Here is a 19636-nt window from a genome sequence, read left to right as displayed (position 1 = left end):
CTTTATAGTCAAGGAAGTCAAAGCTATCAGCATTGCTAAATATAAACCTACACTTGACGAAGTCTAGGGGAATGTACAACCCATCATTCAGTTCCTTGTGGTGAAGAACCTCATTGCAGGCTCCAGGAGGAGTACTTTATTGTAATCAATAGAGCAGGGGTCGGCAACCTTTCAGAAGTGGTGTGACGAGTCTTCATTTATTCACTCTAATTTAAGGTTCTGCCTGCCGATAATACATTTTAACGTTTTTAGAAGGTCTTTTTCTATAAGTCTATATTGTATAACTAAACTATTGTTGTATGTAAAGTAAACAAGGTTTTTAAAATGTTTAAGAAGCTTCATTTAAAATTAAATTAAAATGCAGATCTTATCAGTTTAGTGCAGTGGTTCTTCACCTGGGGTGCACGCACCCCCTGGGGGTGCGAGATGCCCTTTTTGGGGGTGTGAGACATGCGAGATTTTTTTTAGAAGGTAAATCATCGAAAACACAAATTAAGCACAGACACATAAGTACAACTACTTTGTTTTATCAAACCTGTGTATTTATTAACATTCTACATTTTAACTATTACTGTAATATACAAAATTTTAAGTTTTTAATCTAATTGTAGTGTAATTTTTTATAAGGGCTGCTGAGCGCTGGGACCAGGACAGGAGCAGAGCCCTGGGCTGGCTGCTGGTATCCCAAACTGGCAGGAGGGCTGAGCAGGGCCGGAGGTCCGGACCCCGACTGGCAGGGGGCTGGGCAGCTGGAACCCCAGACCAGCAGCGAGGTGAGCAGGGCCGGCAGCTGGTATCCCAGGCCGGCAGCAGGCTGAGCGGGGCAGATGGTCGGGACCCTGGCTGGCAAGGGGCTGGTGGCTGGAACTCCAGACCATCAGCAGGCTGAGTGGGGCCGGCGGACAGAACCCCAGACTGGCGGTGGGCTGAGCGGCTCAGCCCGCTGCCAGTCTGGGCTTCTGGCTGCTGGCTCCTGCCAGCTGGGGACCCAGCCTAGGGTTCCATTCACCCAGGCAGGCAGCAGGCTGAGCGGGGCCGGTGGCCGGGACACCGGCTGGCAGCAGCGTGCCAGTAAAAATCGGCTCACGTACTGCAGGTTGCCGACCCCTGCAATAGAGGATTCAATTCTTTGCATAAGCTGCATGAGGAATTTGCTGTGGGTTTTGGAATGAATTGGTAAGCTAACAGCCACTTGTAATGGTAGATTGTGTATGTGTTAGAAACCTATCTTTCACTCTTTCACAGCACTTATACATGAGGCTTTGCAATAAAATGACAATCTTGTGCTCTACTTGCTTACTGTCATACTTGCTTGTGCTGAAGTCACTGTGATCACCAATGCACCCCTTCAAGTAGTAGTACAGGTCATGCACTATTATTTTTTCATGCTTGGCATCAGCTATGGATCCCTAAAATGCCCATTTACTGCTGGACAAAATGCTTTTTCCTAAAAATGTAGCATCTGCAAACAGTGTCTTAGTATTACTGTAGACCTCTGTGCTTTCTTCCACTTTTGATAGGACCACATCTTCTGTAGCTTTTAAGGATATGTGATTCATTTTTGGGAATAGGATTGCTAAAAACTACATCCATAACCCACAGTTAATCATAGACTTTAAGGTCAGAAGGGACTATTATGATCATCTAGTGTGACCTCCTGCACAACGCAGGCCATGGAATCTCACCCACCAACTCCTGTAACAAACCACTAACTTATGTCTGAGCTATTGAAGTCCTCAAATCGTGGTTTAAAGTCTTCAAGGTGCAGAGAATCCTCCAGCAAGTGACCCATGCCCCACACTGCAGAGGAAGTTGAAAAACCCCCAGGGCCTCTACCAATCTGCCCTAGGGGAAAATTCCTTCCTGACCCCAAATATGGCGATCAGCTAAACCCTGAGCATGTGGGCAAGACTCACCAGCCGGACACCCAGGAAAGAATTCTCTGTAGTAACTCAGATCCCACCCCATCGAACATCCCATCATCGGCCGTTGGGCGTATCTTCCCCTAGTAGTCGAAGATCAATTAATTGCCAGAATTAGGCTATCCCATCATATCATCTCCTCCATAAACGTATCAAGCTTTGTCTTGAAGCCAGATATGTCGTTTGCCCACACTGCTTCCCTTGGAAGGCTGTTCCAGAACTACACTCTTCTGATGGTTAGAAACCTTCGTCTAATTTCAAGTCTAAACTTCCCGATGGCCAGTTTATATCCATTTGTTCTTGTGTCCACATTGGTACTGAGCTTAAATAATTCTTCTCCCTCCCTCCATGGTATTTATCCCTCTGATATATTTATAGATAGCAATCATATCTCCTCTCAGCCTTCTTTTAGTTAGGCTAAACAATCCAAGCTCCTTGAGTCTCCTTTCATAAGACAGGTTTTCCATTCCTCGGATCATCCTAGTAGTCCTTCTCTTTACCTGTTCCAGTTTGAATTCATCCTTCTTAAACATGGGAGACCAGAACTGCACACAATATTCCACACAATATATAATGGTGAGATGCACACAATATGCACACAACTGCACACAATATATAATGGTGAGATGAGGTCTCACCAGTGCCATACAAGGCACTTATCTCTACTGGAAATACCTCGCCTGATGCATCCCAAGACCGCATTAGCTTTTTTGACTGCCATATCACATTGGCGAATCATAGTAATCCTGTGATCGACCAGTACTCTGAGGTCCTTCTCCTCCTTTGTTACTCCCAAGTAATGCATTCCCAGTTTATAGCAGAAATTCTTGTTATTAATCCCTAAATGCATGACCTTGCACTTTTCACTATTAAATTTCATCCTATTACTATTACTCCAGTTTACAAGGTCATCCAGATCTTTCTGTATGATATCCCGGTCCTTCTCTGTATTGGCAATACCTCCCAGCTTTGTGTCATCCGCAAACTTTATTAGCACGTTCCCGCTTTTTGTGCCAGGGTCAGTAATAAAAAGATTAAATAAGATTGGTCCCAAAACCGATCCCTGAGGAACTCCACTAGTAACCTCCTTCCAGTCTGATTGGTCACCTCTCAGTGTGACCAGCTGTAGTCTCCCCTTTAACCAGTTCCTTATCCACCTTTCAATTTTCATATTGATCCCCATCTTTTCCAATTTAGCTAATAATTCTTCATGTGGAACTGTATCAAATGCCTTACTGAAATCGAGGTAAATTACATCTACCACATTCCCTTTGTCGAAAAAATCTGTTACCTTCTCAAAGAAGGAGATCAGGTTGTTTGACACAATCTACCTTTCGTAAAACCATGTTGTAATTTTGTCCCATTGTTACCATTGACCTCAATGCCCTTAACTACTTTCTCCTTCAGAATTTTTTCCAAGACCTTGAATACTACAGATGTCAAACTATCAGGCCTGTAGTTACCCGAATCACATTTTTCCCCTTTCTTAAAAATGGAAACTATGTTAGCAATTCTCCAGTCATACGGTACAACCCCTGAGTTTACAGATTCATTAAAAATTCTTGCTAATGGGCTTGCAATTTCATGTGCCAGTTCCTTTAATATTCTTGGATGAAGATTGTCCGGGCCTCCCGATTTAGTCCCATTAAGCTGTTCGAATTTGGCTTTTACCTCGGATTTGGTAATATCTACCTCTATATCCTCATTCCCATTTGTCGTCCTACCATTATCCCTAAGCTCCTCATTAGCCTAGTTAAAGACTGAAGCAAAGTATTTGTTTAGATATTGGGCCATGCCTAGATTATCCTTAAGCTCCACTCCATCCTCAGAGTTAAGCAGTCCTGCTTCTTCTTTCTTTGTTTTCTTCTTTTTTATACGGCTATAGAACGTTTTACTATTGCTTTTAATGCCCTTTGCAATGTCCAACTCTACATGGCTTTTGGCCTTTCTGACTTTATCCCTACGTGTTCTGACCTCAATAAGGTAGCTTTCCTTGCTGACCCCTCCCATTTTCCACTCCTAGTAGTCGAAGATCTTTGCAAAAGTATAAATGGACACAAATCTGACATCAGGAATCATAACATTCAAAAACCGGTAAAAGATTTAAGGGTGGCAATTTTGCAACAGAAAAGCTTCAAAAACTGACTCCAACAAGAAACTGCTGAGCTTGAATTAATATGCAAACTAGATACCATTAACTTGGGTTTGAATAGAGACTGGGAGTGGCTAGGTCATTACACATATTGAATCTATTTCCTTAAGTTAAGTATCCTCAGACCTTCTTGTCAACTGTCTAAATGGGCCATCTTGATTATCACTACAATAGTTTTTTTTCTCCTGTTGATAATAGCTCATCTTAACTAATTAGCCTCTCACAGTTTGTACGGCAACTTCCAACTTATCTGTGTGTGTGTGTGTATATATATATATATAATTTTCTTTCTATATGTTCCATTCTATGCATCCGATGAAGTGGGCTGTAGCCCATGAAAGCTTATGCTGTAATAAATTTGTTAGTCTCTAAGGTGCCACAAGTACTCCTGTTCTTTTTGCAGATACAGACTAACACGATTGCTACTCTGAAACTTATCAAGCTCAGTTTTGAAACAAGTTAGGTTTTTTGCCCCCTCTACTTCCCTTGGAAGGCTGTTCCAAAATTTCACTCCTTTGATGATTGGAAGCCTTTGTCTAATTTCAAGCCTAAATTTATTGATGGCCATTTTATATCCATTTGTTCTTGTGCCAACATTGGCTCTTAATTTAAATAATTCGTTCTCTTCTTGTTAGGGAGACACCTGCAGCAAGGTCAGCCTCCTAGCAACACATTGAACACAGCTGATTCTAGCAGGGGTTATCTGATTGATTGTACTTCCTGATGGTAGAGGGGTGGAGCTAGCTAGCAATTGACCCAGGAAGAGCTAGAACTTGCCGGCTGCTCAGTGTGTTCCATGCCTGCAGCTGCACTTGGTGCTGCTTCTTGTTCCCTGCTCTTGTTTCCACGTTAGCCCCTGTACTTCTGTGTCCTTGTCAGCCCTGGTTTGGATCCCAGCTCTCCTTCCTGACAATATCTCTGGCTCACCCATTGGTTGTGGAATTTGGGTTCTGATCCATGACTCTGACCATTGGTTCTGCTCTTGACTACACCCCACGTGTCCTGTGGTCCTGATCTTTGATTCTACTTTAACCTTCAGGCCTGGCTACCACCCCTGGCCCGACCATGAGGCCTGATCACCCACATCCTGGTTGTGTCCTTGACATCTCCCTGGTATTTATCCTTCTGATGTATTTATAGAAAGCAAACACCTCTCCCCTCAGTCTTAATTTGGTTAGGCTAAATAAGCCAAGCTCCTTAAGTCTCTTTTCCTCTGATCATTTTAGAAGCCCTTGTCTGCACCTGTTCCAGTTTGAATTCAAACATGGGAGACCAGAATTGCACACAGTACTCCAGATGAGGTCTCAGCAGTGCCTTGTATAATGGTAATAATTCTTCCCTATCTCTACTGGAAATATCTCACCTGTTGCATCCTAGGATTGTATTATCCTTTTCCACAGCCACAACAAATTAGTGGCTCATAGTCGTTCTGTGATCAACCAATTCAGGTTGGTCTTTCTCCTCCTTTTGTCACTTCCAACTGGTACATCCGCACCTTATAGCAAAAATTCTTCTTGTTCGTCCTTTAGAGCATGACCTTGCATTTTGCACTATTAAATTTCATCCCATTTCTATTACTCCAGTTTTCAAGTTTGTCCAGATGATCTTTGGATATTCTGGTCCTCCTCCAGATTGGCAATACCCGCCAACTTTGTGTCTTTTGCAAATTTTATTCGCACACTCCCACTTTTTATGCCAAGTTCATTAATGAAAATGTTAAATAAGATCGGTCCCAAGACTGGCCCCTTAGGCGCTCCACTAGTAACCTCCCTCCAGCCTGACAGAATGACTTGAAGTCTCCCGTTTAACCAGTTCATTACCCACCTTTTAATTCTTGTATTAATCCCCATCTGCTCGAAGTAGATTAGAACCGTTGCAATTCCTTTATCTAGAAAATCCATTATCTTCTCAAAGAAAGAGATCAGTTGGGTGTGGCATGATCTATCTTTTATAAAACCATGTTTTATTTTATCACAATTACTGTTTACCTCTATGTCTTGTGTCAGAGTTCCTCCTCTGCCTTGGTGGGTTCTGTGCTTATTGGCAGATTTTCTCACCTCGGAGGTTCATGGCAGCCTTCAGTTTGGCCACTTTCGTGGCTCAAATCTGCCATTCACTCAGTTAGCCTCATCACTGGCCCAGCATGGGGAAAGGAAGAAGAACAATCCCCACAGTCTCTGCTGATCCACCTAGTAGATCGGGGAACAGGCCAGAGACCTTCCCCTCTGGTGGAACCCACAGTCCAGTTCAACTCCTCCGGTATCAAGTAGGGAGTTGGAGGGATGGGGGGGAACCTGGGCCCGCCCTCTACTCCGGGTTCCAGCCCAGGGCCCTGTGGATTGCAGCTGCCTATAGTGGCTCCTGTAACAGCTGCGTGACAGCTACAACTCCCTGGGCTACTTCCCCATGGCCTCCTCCCAACACCTTCTTTATTCTTACCACAGGACCTTCCTCCTGATGTCTGATAATGCTTGTACTTCTCAGTCTTCCAGTAGTACGCCTTCTCACTGTCCGCTTCTTGCACCTCTTGCTCCCAGCTCCTCGCACGCATACCACAAACTGAAGTGAGCTCCTTTTTAAACCCAGGTGCCCTGATTAGCCTGCCTGTCTTAATTGATTCTGGCAGCTTCTTGATTGGCTGCAGGTGTTCTAATCAGCCTGTCTGCCTTAATTGTTTCCAGAAAGTTCCTGATTGTTCTGGAACCTTCCCTGTTACCTTACCCAGGGAAAAGGGAACTACTTAACCTGGGGCTAATATATCTGCCTTCTATCACTCTCCTGTAGCCAACTGGCCTGACCCTGTCAGAGTCTTTAATTACTCTTTCAAAGTTTGTTCTAAGACCTTATATACAATTGAGGTCATATTAATGGACCTGTAATTTCCTGGATCATATTTTTTCCTTTCTTACATATAGGTACTATATTTGCCGTTCTCCTGACATAGGATATGATCCATTAGTTTACAAATTCACTAACAATACTTGCTATTGGGCTTGCAATTTCATCTGCCAAGTCCTTTAATGTTCTTATAGCATGTAAGGTGCCACCAAGCACCATTTAACCAGGTCCTCTGGGGTGCTGGTATTCTCCAAAGATTCAGCTTACTAGTCAGTCCTCTTTCTCTCCCCATTGATGCCTAAAAATGATCAGGACCAAAGTAAAAACAAGGATTTTGTAATATATACTTTGGGATTGTAATTCATTTTGTAATGTATGTTACATAATTATGTGCATACCGTTTAAGGATGAATTCTAGTAATTTCTGACTGGATGCAGATATCTTAAGCAGTGCCTCATTACATCTCTTTTGGCGTACTAAACAAAGCTGAGAATCAGTACCACTGAACTGCTTCTGTTTTGCTGATGAGTACAAATCAACTGGAAGCATCCCTTCCATTGAACATGTAACGTTTAAAAACTTAATCAGGTTCTGATCATTAAATGATAACACAGTACTGACAGTTAAGGGCCACAGTTTAACTTTGAGGGCTGTCTGTTTGGCATATATGTGTTAAAGTATAATAATAAAAACTGATTTTTAAACATTTTCTCAAATATATAGCTACATAATTGTTCTAGGTTTGTCATGTTTGGTTTTGTGTTTGTGAGGGAAGGGCTTTTGAATGATACCCAGCTCAACCCATTTCTGATGACGTATTATCGAAATTTCCACCAACTAGAGGACCTGGAGCTGGGAGCCGGGGGGGTGCAGTGAGTCCCCCCGCCATGCTGCAGAGGGTGATACCACACAGATTATGATTTTATAGATTTTTTTACTAGTCAAATTACACCTCCCTTACTTTTCAATCATTAACTTGACCACAGAATTACACATTCTCCTAGACTGTGAAGTTTACGGTTAAATACAAATTATTTGTAAACATGCATATTAACTCATTGTATGATTTGTCTAGAATGTCAGATGAGGACCAGCACAAAACTATGCCTCCTAAATCTGTTTCAGCTCTTCTACGTGAAATCCCCATCTATTTCCCTGGTCCCAAACGGTTCCATCCTCTAATCAAAAGTAGACTAGTCAAAAGTTACCATTTTTGTCAAAATCAAAACATTTCAGAAAATGTTGATTTTGGCAAAAATTCCTGCAGAAGAATGTTTCGAAATGAAAATATTTTCATTTTTGAAAACTTCTGAATTTTTGTTTAAAATATTATTTTATATTTCATGGCATGTCAGTACTGATAGTACATTATGACATTCACAACATGATATAATAGTTGAAATATTCTCTTTATTATTTTATTGCAATCATTAGGGCAATTTCTATTTAATCTACAAAAGATAAGATGTTTCAATCAGTACTAAAGTGTCTCCTGTTTGTGGTGTAATGAAACAGTAGGACATTTTGATACACCTGTTATATTATGTCCCTTTACTACCAATGATATGTCAAGAAATAATGTAAAAATAAAATAAAATTCAAAACAAAGTTTCAAAAATTCCAAAATGAAAATCTGAAATTTCTAAATTAGATTTGGAAATACAAAATTATATAAAAAAATCCAAAACAGAACATACGAAACTGAATTTTTTCAGAATTTCCAGTTCACAAGAAATTTCAAAAATATTTTTCTTCATTCTGAGTCAGAACCAAAAGGAATTTATCAATGTCAAAATTTCCCACCAACTGGAAATCCTGAGTTTTGACCAGTTTTAGTCATTAGTAACTGTCTTTCACTGGTGAGAAAAGTCACACGTAGAGCTGCCCAAAACTCTTTCATATTCTAGGTTCACTTCAAGTTGTTGACTACTGTCTATGAAGTCCCACGTAGTTTAGACTGTTTGTCTTGGATTGCCTCCTTTTCTTCTGTTTCCCGCTGCAGCAACTGCATTGAGGCAGGAATCCTTTGGCTGTTAGTTCACAGGATTGAATTCCTTGTAATTCCTGGCAGGTAGTTTTCAGTGATGGACCCTCTGATTTGGAATTTGTATCTGCCCCAATCCAAGCCAGATGCATCTCTGGTTTATTCTTTGGAATATAATCCCCTCTAATACAGGAACACACTACATACCGAGACCATGGGGACCAGGACGGTGGAATAGCCACCTCCGTCGGGATTCTAGCTGGTTGGAGATACCAATACCATAGCAGCAGTGCAACAGGACAGTATCATGGGGAGAGAAGATGAACCTCACTGACTTGTAGTATTGATACCTTCTGATCACTAGCAATACAATTCAGATCTCAAGTATGTTGCATGGCTGTCTCTCATCTGCAAGCTGATCTAATTTGGCCTTGCTTAATTTGTGGATCTGACAAGATTATAGCACAAGATGGCATGGTTACAGGAATAAAAAGTTGTTCATCTGGTACATGAACCAGGAAGTGCTGTAAATGAAACAGAGCCACGTTGGCTTGTAATTCTTAAAAATGGGTAATTGTTAATATCTAAAACATAAAGGAATAAAACTGTTAGGGAAGGAAAGCTATTTCCAAGCCTCAAAAAGGATGTCTACACAGCATTTCAGAGTGAGCCTTTCAGTGGGGTCTACAGATCCTGGCTAGCTGTACTTTTCTTGTGCTCTAAAAATTGCTGTATAGACAGTGCTTTGAAGTTGAAGCTCAGGCTGGAGCTTAGGCGCTGAAGCATGGGAGGTGGGTGGGCTTGTGTCCTGATTTGTATTGGTATTTTTAAATGTTTTCATGATAGTAATCAAAACAAAACAATATTCAGCCCTGTGTCATTACAATATTGTAAACACTAATATTTTAGTTAACATATTTTAACATTAAAGACTAACATAAGGTGTCACCGGACTCCTTGTGGTTTTTGTGGATACAGACCAACATGGCTACCCCTCTGATATTTTAACATTAAAAGGATTTGAAGTAGTTTTCTCTTGGTATTTCCTATAGCAAATGGAGAAATTCACCAAGCAAGGAAATATATCTATTGACTGATTTAGTGCTTAGTAATGGATTTAGAGTTTTGGAGTACTTTCTGAGTTTAATTAGCATTCCTATAGGTAAGTTCTATAAGAGTCCCTGGTTATTATCTGATGATACTGCCTTCTTGTTTTCAATTTAATTTACGTGTTCTCAATTTGTTGTAGATATTTGTCATTTTTATACTCTGTTAAAACATTAGAAGTTTTGAAACCGTGTTCACTAAAGAAAAGACATGATTTCTGCTGCTGTTACATTATATTGTTCTTAATGAAAAGTCTGATTGATTAGCAACTTCTAAAAATCCAGGATGAGTTCAATGGGAGTTTTGCCATTAATTTCAGTGAGGCCAGGATTTCACTTACTGTACACTGATAATTTTTATATATCTAAAGGAGCAGGATATGAATAATGATCAGCAAAATATTGAGTACAACTGTTCATTGAAAAGAAAATTTATAACACATTTCTGTATCCAATATGTAGACACCTTATTGTGCTCTAGGAATAATCTCTACAATTGGTAGAATGCAAAATAATGCCACTGTAGTCCAATAATGAGTAAATATTTTATGGTTAACTAGAATGTTTAAATAAAGTAAATTTAAAATTAGAGTCTCTAGAAACCTAACAATTACTGAAGAGCAGTTTTACCATTAAACAACAAAAGCATATGTAAATTATAAACACACACACACAAGACAAAATATTAAAGATATTAAAATTATCTGCTGAAAATTAGACTGGACCAATATCAATAACAAAAATCTTCCCTGCCTACTATTAGTAATATCTCCTTTATTTTTTCACAGGCCTGAGAAAATAGAGATGTTGAGGAGCAGAACCATAGCTGGTTTTTATTAAACAGAAAGTGACTAGTGGGTGGCATGGCTCTTTTTATATGGATTTTGGGTTCTCTGACTAACCTATCCTATAAATTTATATAGAACTTAATCATGTTATACCATGATTCTGGTCACTTGCTCCCTTCTCAGGCCAGATTTTCAGACTGGAGTATCCAATTGCTCATGTACATTTGTGCATAACTAACTTTTTGTACACAAAATTACTTCCATAAATTAGACATCCACAAACATATGGGACTACCTGCACCTAACTTGGAAAATTTGGGATATACTAAGTTACATTTTCAAAAAGTTGTATGCCAGAAACGTGTAAAGTGGTGAAATGAGGATTCATAGATACTAAGGTCAGAAGGGACCATTATGATCATCTAGTCTGACCTCCTGCACAACGCAGGCCACAGAATCTCACCCACCCATTCCTGCGACAAACCTCTCACCTATGTCTGAGCTATTGAAGTCCTCAAATCATGGTTTAAAGACTTCAAGGAGCAGAGAATCCTCCAGCAAGTGACCCACACCCCATGCTACAGAGGAAGGCGAAAAACCTCCAGGGCCTCTTGCAATCTGCCCTGGAGGAAAATTCCTTCCTGACATCAAACATGCCGATCAGCTGAACCCTGAGCATGTGGGCAAGATTCACCAGCCAGTTATCCAGGAAAGAATTCTCTTTAGTAACTCAGATCCCACCTCATCACAGGCCATTGGGCCTATTTACCATGAATAGTTAAAGATCAATTAATGCATATGGGCAGCTCAATTATTGATATTGGTCCAGTCTAATTTTCAGCAGATAATTTTAATATCTTTAATATTTTGTCTTATATGTGTGTTTATAATTTAAATATGCTTTTGTTGTTTAATGGTAAAATGGTAAAAGATTTATTTATAGTCTGTTAAGATCTGCTGTATATAGTCTGTGTATGCAAACATACAGTCATGCACGCCTTTCTGTGCTGTGCAAGAAATGATGAAGTGGTAAATATTGTTGTACATTTTCAGTTTTCAAAGCAGTTTTTGTGAAAATTTTTCATTATGCCCAGATGAATTTAAATCAATGAAACAGATTATACATAGATATGTGCTTCCACATATCACTTAAAGAAAAGCAGGAATAGCTAGCTGCTAAGGTGCCTCTTGGGCACTGGATTAGAAAAATAAGCTCATTAGATGACAGTATCCCAACAATGAAGAACAAACTGATACAGGAGGAATACAGCGACAATTCCTTATTTAATCTAATATAAGAGTATATTTAAGATTAACATATAACAAAACAGATCATTATGAATCACCGTGAGCAGATTTAAAAAGTCAGATGCAGTCATTACATGCTGTACGTGTAATGGTAAATTGCATTTTAATAACAGGCTTATTTCAATGTGTAACTTGGAGATGTTATGGTAAGAAGAGATATTACCAATATTTTTTTCATTTTTTGGTGTTGTACTACATAAGCAAGCCATATATCTAACCACCTAACCCAGAAGAAGACCACTTAACCAGCAAGAAATGGTGGATGAGTATTTTTTTAAAAACAACTAACAAAATTATCAACAGCACAGGACTTAATGATGATGGGGGACTTAAACTACCTTCACATCTGGTGGGAAAATCATACAGCAGGGCCCAGATTATCCAGCAAGTTCTTGGAATGCATTGGAGACAACTTTTTGTTACAAAAAGCGGAGAAAGCGACTAGGGAAGATGCTGTTCTAGATTTGATTCTGACAAGTAGGGAGGAACTGTTGAGCATTTAAAGATGAAAGGCACCTTGGGTGAAAGAGATAATGAAATGATATATGCAGTGTAGTTGTAGTCATGGTAGTGATTCAAAGGAATGGCAGGAGGGAAAACAGCAGAATAAAGACAATGGACTTGAAGAAGGCAAGCTTTAGCAAACTCAGAGAATTGGTAAGTAAGATCCAATGGGAAGCAAATTTAAGGGAAAAAGGAGTTCAGGAGAGTTGGCAGTTTTTTTAGACAAGCTGTCCAAATGCATAGGAGAGATAGGAAATATGCTAAGAGACTACCTTGGCTTAAACAGGAGATCTTCAGTGACCTGAAACTCAAAAAAGAGATGTACGAAAAATGAGTACTAGATCAAAATACAAAGCATGAATATTTAAAAAAGAAAACCCAGTACAAGCACATAGGGATGAAATTAGAAAGGCCAAAGCACAAAATGAGATTAAACTAGATAGGGATATAAAGGGTAACCGTAAAACATTTTACAAATACATTAGAAGCAAGAGGAAGACCAAGGACAAGATAAACCCATTGCTCAATGAGGAGGGAAAGACAATAACAGAAAGTGTTTTTTTAACACTTAACCCATACTTTTTAAATGGCTGAAATGTTACATACCTTTTTGCTTCAGTTTTCACCCAAAAGATTGACGCTGATTAGATTACTAATATAGGATCTGAGGCTAACATAGGGACAGATCAAGTTAAGAATTACTTAGCCAAGTCTTCAAATCGGCAGGGCCTGATGAAATACATCCTAGAATACTTAAGGAACAGATTGAAGAGATCTCTGAGCCATTAGCAATTATCTTTGATAATTTGTAGAGGATTGGAGAGATCCCAGAAGATTGGAAAAGGGCAAATATAGTACCTTTCTATAAAAAGGGAAATGAGGACAACCCAGGGAATTATAGGCCACGCTGATTAACTTTGGTACTCGGAAAGATAATGGAGTAAATAATCAATCAATCAATCAATTTGAAAGCACCTAGAAAATAATAAGGTGTCAAGTAACAATCAACATGGATTTGTTAAGAACAAATTGTGTCAAGCCAAACTAATATTCTTCTTTGACAGGGTAACAAGACTTGTGAGTAAGTCAGAAGCAGTAGATATGATACATCTCATTTTTTAGTAAGGCTTTTGATACTCTCTCACATGATCTTCTCATAAACAAACTAGGGATATATAGCCTAGACAAACCTACTGGAAGGTGGCTGCCCAACTTGTTGGAAAACTGTACTCACAGTAATTATCATTAAGGCTATGATTTTTTCACAGAGGTTGCAAAAGTCATGGATTCCGTAATTTCTACAATCTTCATGAATTCAGCCGCAGCAGACAGGAGCAGCAGGATCCCCCCACTGCCCAGGCAGTGGGGAGCTTCAGGGTACTCCTGCCATCCAGTGGGGGTACCCTGCAGGTCCTGGCTGCTGCAGGCAGCATGTGGTGGGGGGACTAGAGCTCCCAGCCATCGCGGGCAGCGGAGAGACCCTACAGCTTGGAGTGGGCCCCCATAGCTGCCCAGCCTCTGCAGACAGTGTGGGGACCCCATAGCTGAGCTCCCCATTTTGTTATGGGTATTTTTAGTAAAAGTCACGGACAGGTCACAGGCTTCTGTGAATTTTTGTTTATTGTCCGTGACCTGTCTGTGACTTTTACTAAAAATATCCATAACAAAATCTTACCTTTAATTATGATTGGTTCACAATCAAGCTGGAAGGGCATAGTAAGTGGGTCCCACAAAGATGTCCTGGGTCCAATTCTATTCAATATCTTTAGAAATGATTTGGATAATGGCATAGGGAGTTCACTTATAAAGTTTTGGAAAGATACCAAGCTGGGAGGGGTTTCAAGTGCTTTGAAGGACAGGATTAGGAATTCAAAATGATTTTGACAATCTGGAGAAATGGTCTGAAATTAACGGGATGAAATTCAATAAGGACAAATGCAAAGTACTACACTTAAGAAGGAATAATCAGTTGCACAAATACAAAATGGGAAATGACTGCCTAGGAAGGAGTACTGCAGAAAAGGATCTGGGGGTTATAGTGGATCACAAACTAAGTGAGTCAGCAATGTAATACTGTTGCACAAAAAATGAACTTCATTCTGGGATATATATAGCAGAAGTATTGTAAGCAAGACATAAGAAATAATTTTTCCACTGTACTCATAAGGCCTCAACAAGAGTATTTGGCCCAGTTCTGGGCACCACAATTTGGGAAAGATGTGGACAAATTGGAGAAAGTCCAGAGGAGAGCAACAAAAATTATTGAAGTTCTAGAAAACATGACCTATAAAGAAAGATTGAAAAACTTGGGTTTTTCTAGTGTGGAGAAGAGATGACTGAGAGGGTCTTCAAGTACAGAAAAGCTTGTTATAAAGAGGAGGGTGATAAATTCTTCCCTTTATCCCCTGAGGATAGGTCAAGAAGTAATGAGCTTAAAGTGCAGCAAGGAAGATTTAGGTTAAACATTAGGAAAAACTTCTTGGCTGTCAGGGTATTTAAGCACCGACACAAATTACCTTGGGAGGCTGTGGAATCTCTGTCATTGGAGGTTTTTAAGAACAGGCTAGACAAACACCTGCCAGGGATTAATACTTACTCCTGCCTCAGTATAGGGGACCGGACTAGTTGACCTACCGAGGTCCCTTCCGGTCCAACATTTCTATGATTCCATGATTATGAAATCACCTTACAGCCCATATTTTTTGTTGCCACCTTAAATGTATTATCTGCATTTAAAAAAAATCATCATTCATCTTAACATGTGAGAACACTGTTTGGTAATATGTTTAATGCAGTTTAGTTCTGGCAGAACGAGCAATATGAAACCATGTCATAATGCTATCCTTTGCAATGGTAGCTTTTGAAGTGATCCTAAGGTTCAATTTAAAGCTCTAATCTTGTAACTGGCTCTATGTGCATGGATCTCTGTGTGGCAGTGGTGCCTCATTTACTTCAGTCTCCAGCAATTACTACTTGTATGCAGTTACCACAACAGAGTTTGTTTTATTGTTAAATGTGGTATATAAGCTTGAAGGTTGCAGGAAATCTCTATCCTATCCCCCCATTATTCTGTGATGCTCTTATCTCTTTTCTAAACTGAACAGCCTTAATCTGTTTAGTCTCTCCTTACGTGGAAGCCATTCCGTAACCTTGATCATTGTTTTGCCCTTCCCTGAACCTTTTCCAGTTCCACTATATCATTTCTGAGATGCGGGGACTAGAACTAGACACACTGTTAAGGTGTGGGCACATCATGGATTTATATGATGGCAGTATGATATTTTCTGTTTTATTTTCTATCCCTTTCCTTAATAGTTCCTAACATTCTGTTAACCTTTTTGACTGCTGCTGTGTATTGAGCTGAAGTTTTCATAGAACTATCCATGATAACTCCAAGATCTTTCTTGAGTGCAACCCATAATTTTGTGTGTATGGTTGGGATATTTTTTTTCCAATGTGCATTGCTTTGCATTTATCAATGTTGAATTTCATCTGCCATTTTGCAGATCAGTCAGCCAGTTTTGTGTGATCCTTTTGTAATTCTTCGCAATCAGCTTTGGACTTAACTATCTTGAATGATTTTGTATCATCTGCAAACTTTGCCACTTCACTGTTCAATCCCTTTTCGAGATCATTAATATGTTGAACAGCATAGGTCCCAGTACAGATCCTTGGAAGAGCCTGCTGTTTATCTCTCTCCAATGTGAAAACTGACCATTTATTCCTACCCTTTGATTCCTATCTTTTAACCAGTTACTGATTCATGGAAGGACCTTCCCTCATGCATGCTTTGCAAAAGAGCCTTTGGTGAGGGACCTTGTTAATTGCTTTCTGAAAGTCCATTTACACAATATTCCCTGGATCACCCTTGTCCGCATGTTTGTTGATCCCCTCAAAGAATTCTAAGATTGGTGAGGCATGATTTCCCTTTACAAAAGCCTTGCTGAAAACAGTATGTTGGGAAAAGAGTCATCTATATGTCTAATAATTCTGTTCTTTATTATAGTTTCAACCAATTTGTCTGGTACTTAAGTTAGGCTTACCAACCTGTAATTGCCAGGATTGGCTGTGGAGCTTTTTAAGAAAATTGACATTGCATTAACCATCCTCCAGTTATCTGGTACAGAAGTTGATTTAAGCAATAGGCTACATACCATAGTTAGTAGTTCTGCAACTTCATATCTGAGTTCCTTCAAAACTCTTAGGTGAATAAGCATCCAGTCCTGGGGAATTATTACAGTTTAATTTATCAATTTGTTTCAAAACCTCCTCATACCTCAATCTGGGACAGATCCTCGGATTTGTTACCTAAAAAGAATGGCTCAGGTGTAGGAATCTCCCTCACGTCGTCGGCAGTGAAGACTGATGCAAAGAATTCATTTAGCTTCTCTGCATTAGCCTTGTCTTCCTTGAGTTCTCCATTAGCACTTTTGTCATCTAGTGGCCCCACTGTTTGTTTGGAAGGCTTCCTGCTTCTGGTGTACCTATTAAAAAATCTTACTGTTAGCTTTGCATCTATAGCAGTTGCTTTTCAAATTCTTTCCTGGCCGGCCTTATTGTACTTTTTACACTTAGCCTGCCAGAGTTTATACTTCATCATATTATCCTCACTAACTTATGACTTCCAATTTTTAAAAACTGCCTTTTTTTCTCTAACAGCCTCCATTACTCTGCGGTTTAGCCACGATGACATTCTTCTGATCCTCTTATTGTCTTTTCTGATTTGGGGTATACATGTAGTCTGAGTCTGTATAATGTAGTTTTTAAAAAGTTCCCGTGCTGCTTGCGGGCATTTAACCCTTGTGACAGCTCCTTTTCATTTCTGTCTGACAAATGCCTTCGCTTTTGTATAATTCCACTTTCGAAAGTTAAATGTTACCATGGTGGGTTTTTCTGGCAATATCCCCCCTACAAAGATGTTAAATTTAATTACATTCCAGTCACTATTACCGAGCAGTTCAGCTACTGTTACCTCTTGGACTGGACCTGGGTCCTCTACTTCAGACTAAATCAATAATTGCCTCTCCCCTTGCTGGCTCTAGGACTAGAAGCTCCCCGAAGTAGTCACTTATGGTGTCTAGAAAATTTATCTCTGCATCACACCCTGAGGTGACATTTACCAGTCAATATAAGGATAGTTGAAATCACCCATTATTGATGTGCTTTCTGCTTTTGTAACCTCTGTAACCTCCCTGAGCATTTCACAAACACTGTAACCATCCTGGTCAGGTGGTCAGTAGTGTATTCCTGCTGCTAAATTCTTATTATTCAAGCATGGGTTCAGTTCGTTTCATTTAAGATTTTTACTTTTTCGCTCTATGCTTTACTCCCCAACCAGGGCAATCTAATTTGTCATTCCTATGTATTTTATACCCTGATATTATCATGTCCCATTGATTATCTCATTCCACCAAGTTTCTGTGATGCCTATTATATCTCTATTCTCATTTAATGCCAGGCACTCTAATTGTCCATCTTAATATGGTGACTCCTAACATTTGTATATAAACACTTATATATAAGAGATTAAACTGGGGAGTTCCAGAACTAAAGGCATGAGTCTCTACAGCTTGAGCTGTGTAGACGGGGCACACAAGAGAATGCACAGCACACACTGATCACTTGATTAACCTCCTTCACTGTTTTCTGCACCAACTGTCTTGTCTTGTGGATGAGATACACATAAGAGAAGGCCAGCAGTTTTGCAGCACACTCTTGTTGAAGTTCCCAATTCCAGACAGCTTATTGTTGCAGTCTTTGGATTTTCTGTTCCTATGTTCATTTGCTGAAAAAAAGAGGAGAATGGGGATACCAGTATCAATAGGCTTGACAGTCTTACTTGATTACTCACCTGGGTCTTTTATGAAGTATATTTGAAACCTCAGACGCTTAGAGTCATTCATCTTGTTCTACAGAGACAGTCACAGGACCCCTCGGCAGAGACTGAGGAAAGCATTTTTTTTTTGTGGTAGAAGCTCGCACGTAAAGAGCTCTGGCCTCAACACTGGTGAATCTATAACACTTTATGACCCTCTATTGCTTATTCAATTCCAGAAATTTGTGTGGCTAAGAATCAGGCTGCTATTTGGGCTCTCCTAAGATGAAGGGTTCCTCTAATGCCAAATACATCTGTGCTTTTAGAGGATCAAGACAGTGATGCTGCAGGGGAGGATCTTAATTTTTCACAATGTTAATAGAACTGTACAAGACAGCTAAATTAAAGTTGATGCCCATCCTGGAGGTGCCTGGCTCAGGAACCTTATTTTCAAAAGCGTAACAAGGAATTGCAAAGCCAAACTATGTGTTTTGTGGCGTACACATAAAGAACACAAAAGCTGTTTTTTTCTTACTTTTAAAACACTTAATTTTTTTATTTTTAACAATCTAAGAGCCACACTTAGGATGTTCTCAAATTCATGTGTGAAGTAGAGCTGGATAAATGATCAATTGAAGCTTCTTAAGGCATACATAAGGCAAAGGGAATCAGATACTTCAAGCTCTATACCAGTGTCTGTAAACTGGCTTTTAGTATCTAACTACTTTCACATTGTTAACCAGCCTCCAGCGTAAATAATCCCAAGTACATCAACCAAAGAAGCAAAACAACAAATGTTAGGGCCAAAATTTGCTCTGTTACCCTGGTTGAAGTTAACTCTATTGACATCAGTGAGGTTACTCATCATTTTCAGTGATGTGACTGAGAGCAGAATTTTTCCTCCAGTCTTCATAAAATCTATTATAAACTCATACAATCTTTAATCTCAAAAACCACAGAGATTAACTTCTTAGACTGTTGCATGTTTACTCTTTTTTACTGCTTTAAATGTTAAAAAAAAATCAACAAAGGAATATTTGGCTCACATTCATTTAATAAATCTTATTGGGTATTTTACAGTCGGCTTATTATTTTGCTTCTGATAAGAGCCAGTTAGTCCCCTTCCCTATGTAATGAATAGCAATTCTTTCTTGTATTTTCTGTCCAATTTAGACTGTGAGCCCTTTGGAACAAAGACCATGTCTTTTTACGTATATG

At 39.6% G+C, this 19636-nt stretch overlaps 1 protein-coding gene across 2 annotated transcripts in view; it reads left to right on the top strand.

Moving 5' to 3' along the window:
* PDE4D (phosphodiesterase 4D) overlaps positions 1-19636 on the top strand; it is a 763522-nt gene that overhangs the window by 218093 nt on the left and 525793 nt on the right. The window lies entirely within an intron of this gene.

Source organism: Lepidochelys olivacea (genome assembly GCF_965140295.1).
Source record: "Lepidochelys olivacea isolate rLepOli2 genome assembly, chromosome: 5".
Taxonomy (NCBI): Eukaryota; Metazoa; Chordata; order Testudines; family Cheloniidae; genus Lepidochelys; species Lepidochelys olivacea.
The sequence above is the reverse complement of the archived record's forward strand: the minus strand, read 5'-3'. Positions and strand labels throughout refer to the sequence as shown.